Here is an 8362-nt window from a genome sequence, read left to right on the forward strand (position 1 = left end):
CAGTCCAAAGACAGGTACCAAAAGCTAGTCTCTTCTAAGGGTGTTTAAAAACCAAAAAGGAATTGGGAAACCTATAGTGTCCTTTGCACAAGAAACGGCTGATAATGTTTTTAAAGGCAAAGGAGGGGGGTGAATATAAAAGAAAACAAAAAGATATTTTCTTGATGCTGCTGTTTATTTTAATTGCAATCAAGGGATGCACGTGGTGGAAGAAAGGTAGGTATAGCAAAGGATATTCACTAGAATTAAGTCTCCTCTCCACCCCAGGAGTAAATGTCATGGCCAGTCTCTTGTCTCCATACACACACACACATCTGCTTTCTCACACATCTGGAAGTAGACTCTACACACCATTCGGCATTTTGTTTATTTTTCAATGGACAATATATAAAGAAAATAAAGAAGAAAATAGTTTCCCACTCCAAGTCTTCTGAAGACCTGGCCAGACCTCCATCTAAGAAGAATCATCTGAGTTGCTCGAGTGCACTATAAAGAGTACGAAGAAGGGGTAAGGATCGTCTGCAGAGGCCCCTAGGACAAGCGTGTGGAAGAGGAACCCTGGGTCTCCAGGAAGAATTCCAAGACATGGCTGGCAGGCAACAGCACTATTACCAAAAAAAGATGTAAAATGCATGGAGGAAGGGGGTTGGTTCTGCATGGGAGCATCAGAAAGCTGGGGCTGTGACATGCTGCCCTGTCAGGCTGGGGGACACTGACGGGAGGCCCGCCTGGGTTCACGCAGATATGGAATCACAGTTTTACAACACAGTGGCAGGAGCTGGTACAGAAGGAAGTCTAAGGCTTTTCAGGTTTGAGAACGACATCGCATATGACGCTTCAGCACAAGCCAAGGCAGTCTCTCCTAACCAGACATATTCATATTTCACCAGAAAATGTTCTAATAATTTTTGGTTCTCAAACCTCTTTGAATCTCAGAAATACATAGAAGGGGTTGTGGACTTCAATAATGGACCCACTTCAAAAAGAAACATATTAAATCGACTAGGAAGGAATGGGATTCAAGAAGAAATTAGTAAACATGTTGCTAAATCTAAATCAACATTGTTTGTATAAAACTAAAAAAATTATGGTTTGATGGAGTTTTTTTTTAAATACAGGAAGGAACTACAATACTTGGCAAATATCAGAGAAAATGGGGAGGCAGAAGACCAGAGTTAAAACCTTCTAACATCATTGTGTTGTCTTGCAGGATGACAGGAACAGTTTTTTACTCAGAAGTTAAGCATTCAAGTTGGATAAAGTAAGGCTGAACACTAAATTGTAAAAGAACACAATATATAACTTCCAAACAATTAAAAAGGAGAAAGAAAGTAATCAAGGCTTGATTTAATGTAATAAAGCAGGACAAGTGAGACATAGTGGAAAATCATAGTAAACAGGATATACAGAGCCAGATGGCAGAAGTCTGCCCAGCCATATGAATAAATATAAATGGATCAAACTCATCCACTAAAAAACTGAGATTTTTTTCAAGCCTGGGCAACAAAGCGAGATCCAATCTCTTCAAAAAAAAAAAAAAAGAAAGAAAATTAGCCAGGTGTGGCACACACCTGTGGTCCCAGCTACTCAGGGAGCTGAGGAGAAGGATCACTTGAGCCTGGGAGGTCAAGGCTGTAGTGAGCCGTGACTGGACCACTGCACTCCAGCCTGAGACAGAGCAAGACTCTGTCTCAAAAAAAAAAAAGACTGAGTTTTTTTCAGATTGCACTTTTAAAAACCTAACCTAATTATATGATGTTTAACAGATATATCTAAATTATGATGCCGTAGGAATAAAGAAAATAAAGGTACAGAGAAAGATATCCAAGGCAAATAAATACTAACCTAAGGAGATCTTGGGTCACAACATTAATATCAGATAAAGTAATCTTGAAGGTGTTATTTAACTCTGTCTCAGTTAATAGAAAAAGGCCAATTAGCCATATGAAAAAATCTCAACTTATAAAATAAATGAACATCAATATATTCGTCCCAGGCTGCACATTGCAAGGAAAATTGTCTGCTAATGTATCTGTATTGTCCACTAGACTCTAAGCTCCTGGGAGGAAACAAGCCATGTCTTATTAGTAGTCACTTAGCCCAGGTCTGACTTAGGGGATTCTTAATAAATGTTTATTGAATAAACCAGTGGTTCTCAAGCCTGGCTGCACATCAGAATCTTCTGGGAGTTTTAAAAAATACTGAGGCTTGGGCCCCACCCCAGACCAATTAAAAGAGAATCTCTAGGGTGGGACTTCAGTATAGTATATATATATTTTAAAAGCTCCCCTGGTGATTCTGATATTTGGCCAGGGCTGAGAGCCGCTGGAATAAATAAATGACTGAATGACCAAATGAATGAGTGTCTCTTTGATTTACAAAAGAATTCATTGCAGGATTCCTTTTAAAAGCACATTCCCATGGTGCATTTCAATGTAATTTGATTTTAAGAAATTTGATTTACACCCAATATTGCTGGGGCAATCTATTTTGTAAAGCAAGGAACATCTGTATTATCTATCCATTTCTTTTTTTTTTTTTTTTTATGGATTTCGAAATATTCTGTTTCTCCATTTAGAACTGGGCTGGAGACTTGAGCAAAGATTGGATCATTTCCTGTTCTCCGAAAAAATGCTTTCTCCCACTCTGGCATTCAGAGACCATTTCCCGGCAATGTTAAGCATGTGATTACTTAATGAGACACTTAAAGCAGTTTTGAGAAGTATAAAAACGTCTTGGTCTGGGCTTCCTACTCCTGATGTTACATAAATGACACCAAGAATTCAACTCAATCCTGTCCCCACGTATTTGGTCTCTCCTGTGTGCCTGGTGCTGTGTTAGGTGCTAGGAGCAGACAGGGAGATAAAAGTCTACTTAGAGCAAACAGAAGGCAGAAAGCAGGATAAAAGGATGTCCAAGGCCGGGCGCAGTGGTTCTCGTCTGTCACTCAAACACTTTGGGAGGCCAAGGCAGGTGGATCACTTGAAACCAGGAGCTCGAGACCAGCCTGGACAACATGGTGAAACCCACCTCCACAAAAAATACAAAAATTAGCCAGACGTGGTGGCATGCCTGTAGTCCTCCCAAAAAAGGACGTCCATGTGTAAGGTGAGGTGACAGAGATGCGCTTTCCCAAGCAGCATCAATACGTAGACAGATCCCTATGTTCTGATTAAGTCTCAGGTGGGCTGGCAGGAGAAACATCTCACAGAGGAAAGAGCCCTGGAGCTCCGTCTTAAAGGGCGTGAAGGATTTCTACCACGGAGAAGTTGCAGGAAGCTCGTTGAAGCACAGGGAGCAGCACGAAGACTCTGGGAAACTGCAGCAGAGGAAGGGTGATCTGTGGGAATATTTCCTGGTGCCTTTCTTGAGACTCCCTGGTGGCCGCCTTGCTCCCAGGGCCCCGGCCGCCAGCCACATGGGACATCGACTACTCCTTCCCTCCAATCTCTGCTTTCACCAGTGTATTATCTGCTCCCTAGGGCTGCCATAACAAAGCACCACAAACTGGGTGGCTTAAAACAATAATTTATTCTCTCACCGTTCTGAAGGCTGGAAGTCCAAAATCAAGGTGTTGCCAGGGCCCAGCTCCCTCTGGATCCATAGGAGAATTATTCCCTGCTTCTCGGAGTTGCTGCTGCTGACGGTGATCTCTGACCTTCCCTGGCCTGTGGCGGCTTCATTCCGTCTTCTGTATTCACATGGTGTCTTCTCCCTGGGTGTTCTCACATCCCCTTCCCTCTTTCTGTGTGTCTCTGTGTGCACGTTTCCCCTTTTTATAAGAACGCCAGTCATATTGGATTAGGGCTCGCCCTAACAGCCTCATTTTAACTTGATATTTTTCTGCAAAGACCCTGTCTCCAAATAAAGTCCTGTTGTGAGGTGCTGAGGGTTAGGACTTCGGCATATCTTGTTGGAGTACACAGTTTAACCCATAGCAATCATAAAGTCTGAAAGATGACCCAGTTTTATTCTCACTTCTTTCCTTTTCCCAAATTTTTCTCTGCCTCCAAGGAATTAGGATTTCTCCTTCCCCCCCACAAAAAACTCTCAGTCTTCTACCTCTTTCTCCCTCCTCCCTCCTTCCCACCCACCTTCACTGCCCACAGGATCCCTTCAACAACTCTGGACAGATTGGGCAACTCAGTCTCATCTGCAGCCTGGGTTTCACACAAGGTACCGCCTGTCTTGCTGTCTTTCCCTCCTGGTTCCCATAGCTTGGTGGGCACAGTGCACCTTTCCCTCCAGCAGGGATTGGAAACAGTACTTCCTGTGGTGATCAGCTTCTCCACTGGGCCAGCTGCTTCCACTGCAAGCTGTCCTTCCGTGTAGCCCTTTCATGTTTTTGCCCTCACCTCTGGGACCATTCCATAGGCTTCCAAATCCTCAATTTCACCCCCTGTCAATAGCAGCATCTCAGAGGTAACCCCAGAGCTTCCCCCACAACCCCTCTGTCCTCTTCTTTCCTCTCTGAGATAATCCGAGCAAAGTCCAGTCTTAACTTGTCGGCCTCTGTCCTTCACCAGGATCTCGGCTCCGCCTTCATCTGTCTCCTGGTACATTCTTGAGTGTCTGCAGCCAAGGCTGTATTTCTTCTCTGCTTCCCGCTTCCTTTTCCCATCACCTCAGCTTGCTCCCTGCCCTCTCCCTTCATTCCTCTGTCTGTTATTTACATAAAGTTCCTTTCCACGTTCTTCATCCTATGGAGAGATTCCCTGTCGAGGCTCCAAGGGTTAACGCACCTTCTGGAACACGGCTTGTGATGCTCGATCTTTGCTCGGTCACCTCCAGCTGTCTCAAGGGGTGCATCCCCCTGCTGGGGGACGTGCCTGGGTGGAAATTCCACTCAGCCAAGGTGGCAAGGGTCCTCTTTAGTGATAAAGAGCTTGGCGTTGGCATCAGACAGACCGGGGTTTGGATTCTCACTGTCAATTGTGTGACGTTGGGCAAATTCCTTAACTATCTAAGAGCTGACTTCCTAATCTGTGCAAGCAGGGAAAGGTAGCACCTACATCATAAGTGTGGGAGATTAGTCAGGTCCCAGCAGGAGATGCCTGGCTATTTTGCAATAGCACAGTTCTAGGATCATTCATTAAGAGTTTATATACAAAGGGGCTGTATACAAAGGGTCTATTTACAAAGTGGCGGGTCGGGTCGCAGCTGTAACTACCCCAGGCCCTAAGAAATGAGGATGGGGCAGGCAGCAAGGAGGTAACTAGAATCCCAAATAACTGGCTGGTGACTCTATAGAGTCACCATCTTGAGAGATGGGAAGCCCAGGCCAGGGCAGGCGCCAGTGGGTGCGTAGCCTAATCTCTTCCCCTCCCACCCATCTGCCTCCTGTTGCTGCGTCCCACTAGCTGAACATCTCAGGAGGCCAGAGGCAAGGGGTTCCTGGCCATGGATCCATGGAGGTCAGCCGACAGGGCATTGGGGTGCAGGGAGGGTAAAAAGACTTGGGGAGGCAAATGGATGAATCAGCAGTTTTGTAAATCAAATAAGGTAAGGCATGTAAAACCCAGCACCTGGTACCTATTAAGTTAATAAATATGTTAGCAACTTTTCCTCTCCTGCTCCTCCTCCTCCTCCTCCTCACTATTTCTACTCACGTCAAACCAAACATGGTCTTTCCCAACTTTTCTCTCACCAATTCTAGCTTTCCAGCAAAAGGAACTGCCAGAAACCTCTTCCCCTTGGATTGTTGACAAGTGTCTGCCAACTCTCAGTCCTATTCAGAGACCCACCCAATGGTTCTACTCTGGCCTCAGCCAGTTGGACCAGGGATGGGCACTCTGCCCTCATAGACAAAGAACCACCCAATGGGTCCACCTCGGCCTTACCTGATTGGACCAGGGGTGTGTGTCTATGAGGCTGTTGGATGGTGATTGGCCAACCCCACCAACTCTCTCTCAGAGGACCTGCCTGTGATATGTTCAGAGGCAGCACTGAGGTAACACAGTAGAGATGGGAAGACCTGGGGTGCCCTCAAACACCAGAGCTACTACTTTCTCCCAAAAGCTGGTCCAGCTCTCCCTGAGGGCTGGTGTGACAGCACGGAACTTTTCCTCATCCTCCTACAATAACCCACGTCAGTGAGCCTGTCCGGGTCAGCTGTGACTTCAAAGCACTGAACTAACACAGCATTCGAACAAGAATTCCCAAATTCTTCTCAAACACGTGTCCACGTTGGCCTCATGGCAGAGAAGCAGGAGGCCCAGCCACAGCCCAGGTGCTGCTCCTGAGGAAGGGGCTGATGGCTCCCGACATGGAACACACTCCTCTCCCTGGCTCGTCAAGGTACAAGGGGGTAAAATGAGGCCCCTTCAATGTGTAAGGACCTCTCTTGACAATGTAGTTACTTGGTTTGTTATTCTTATAATCAAAGGGACCCACTAATACGTTGAAGGAATTTATGCAAAACAAATATTGAACAAATATTTAAGCTACACTGAACCAAGTGGAGAGCAGAGCAACCAGCTCAGGCATATTTATTCACCCTCACTGGGCAATTTTCCATACATTTTTATAATTAAGTACTATTATTTTCATCTCCAGAGCCCAAATATTTTACTCTCTGACACATCTGTTGGACATTTGATGTATGTTTTCTCCTTTCCCTTTCTGAATGGAAAGCTGGTCACGTGTAGTCCAGCCTGCTCTTTGTTTTTGAGGAGAACACTGAGTCCCCACAGGCCTGGTAGGTATATTGCACATTACCTGCGTTAGAGGCAGAGAAGAGAACAGACTGAGGGCCCAGGACTCCTGATCCAGTGTTTCTGCCAATATCCCATGCTATCCTTTTTATCTGCAGGCAAGATGTCCCCAGCTATGCGATCTTGGACTCCTGAGCCTGCTCAGGCTTTCAGAATGGGTAGCAAGGCCACCACCTCCTGGAAGCCCCTCCTGTTGACCTCTCTAGATTTGGGGTTGCACAGTGCTTTGTCGTTAATGCTTCTTTCTTTTAGCATCATCAAATGTCTTCATGCCTTTTACCTTCTATTGGACTCCAAGTCCTCTGAGGTCAAGACCTGGGGAAAATCACCTTTATATTTCCCTATAGTACCCAGCTCAGAGCCAATGTGTGTTTATTGGGTGGATGAGTGAATAAATGATGGAAAGAGTGAAAACAGCAATGACTCTGCTGGAAAGAAAGTAGCCAGCTTAGAACTGGTAAAATTGGTAGCCAGCCATGATATGAAAGGCAATGCAGGGTGGAGGTGAAGGGCACGCATTCTTGAGTCACAGGGATCTAGATTCTAACCTCCACCACTCACTCGTGGTGTGATCTTAGGCAATTTTCTTAATCTCCCTGTGCCTCTGTTTACTTGGGTGCAAATGAAGATAATGTGACTCTTTCCTTTGTGTTGTGAGAATTAAGTGAGAGAATGCAAGTAAAGCACTAGCCTCTTTCCTGGCACATAGTAAGTGCTCAGTAAACACTCATCATTAGCCCATTGTCACTGTTGGAAGTTGGCTATCATCTCCACCTCAAACGCTTTGTTTCTTCTCTGGGAAAACAAGAACCTACCTTCTTCTAACACTTCATTTTTTTTCTATGTTTCACTGGAAGCTTGGGCACTGATTAAATCTAGTTCCTCTCCTTTCAATTCTTCTTGAAGGTGTTACCCACCTTCTAGCTCAAATTCAGAATCTTTTTCTTTTTGTATCTGCAGTAAAGCCAGTGGTACATGCTTACTGGGCCTTCACCTTGCTCCTGGAGCCTCCGCATCCTGGTTAGGGCTGGGAAGAGGGGAAAAAGACTGAGGCCCTTCCTTGCCTTACAAACAAAATTTAAAGGAAAACTCAGGAAATAAAGATTAAAAAACTCAGGAATAAAGATAAATTATATATATACACACACATATGTATAGTGGTAAAATATGCATAATATGAACTTTGTCATTTAAATTTTTAAGCGTATAATTCAGTGGCATTAAGAACATTCACAGTGCTTTGCAACCACCCCCACTGTCTATTTCTAGAACCTTTCATCTTCCCAAAGAGAAATTCTGTACCCATTAAACAATAACTCCTGAGGGAAATATGTTAATGCACTATTTTTAAATTTTATTTATTTCAATAGTTTTGGGGCTACAGGTGGTTTTTGGTTACATAGATAAGTGGAGATGTCTAAGATTTTAGTGTACTCATCACCCAAGCAGCGTACATTGTATTCAATATGTAGCATTTTATCCCTCACCCTCCTCCCAACCTTCCCCTGAAATCCCCAAAGTCCATTATATCATTCTTATGCTTTTGCATCCTCATAGCTTAGCTCCCACTTATAAGTGAGAACATACAATATTTGGTTCTCCATTCCTGAGTTACTTCACTTAGAATAATGGCCTCCAGTTCCATCCAT

The sequence above is a fragment of the Pongo abelii genome, chromosome 15, assembly GCF_028885655.2.
Source record: "Pongo abelii isolate AG06213 chromosome 15, NHGRI_mPonAbe1-v2.0_pri, whole genome shotgun sequence".
In the NCBI taxonomy this organism is placed as follows: Eukaryota; Metazoa; Chordata; class Mammalia; order Primates; family Hominidae; genus Pongo; species Pongo abelii.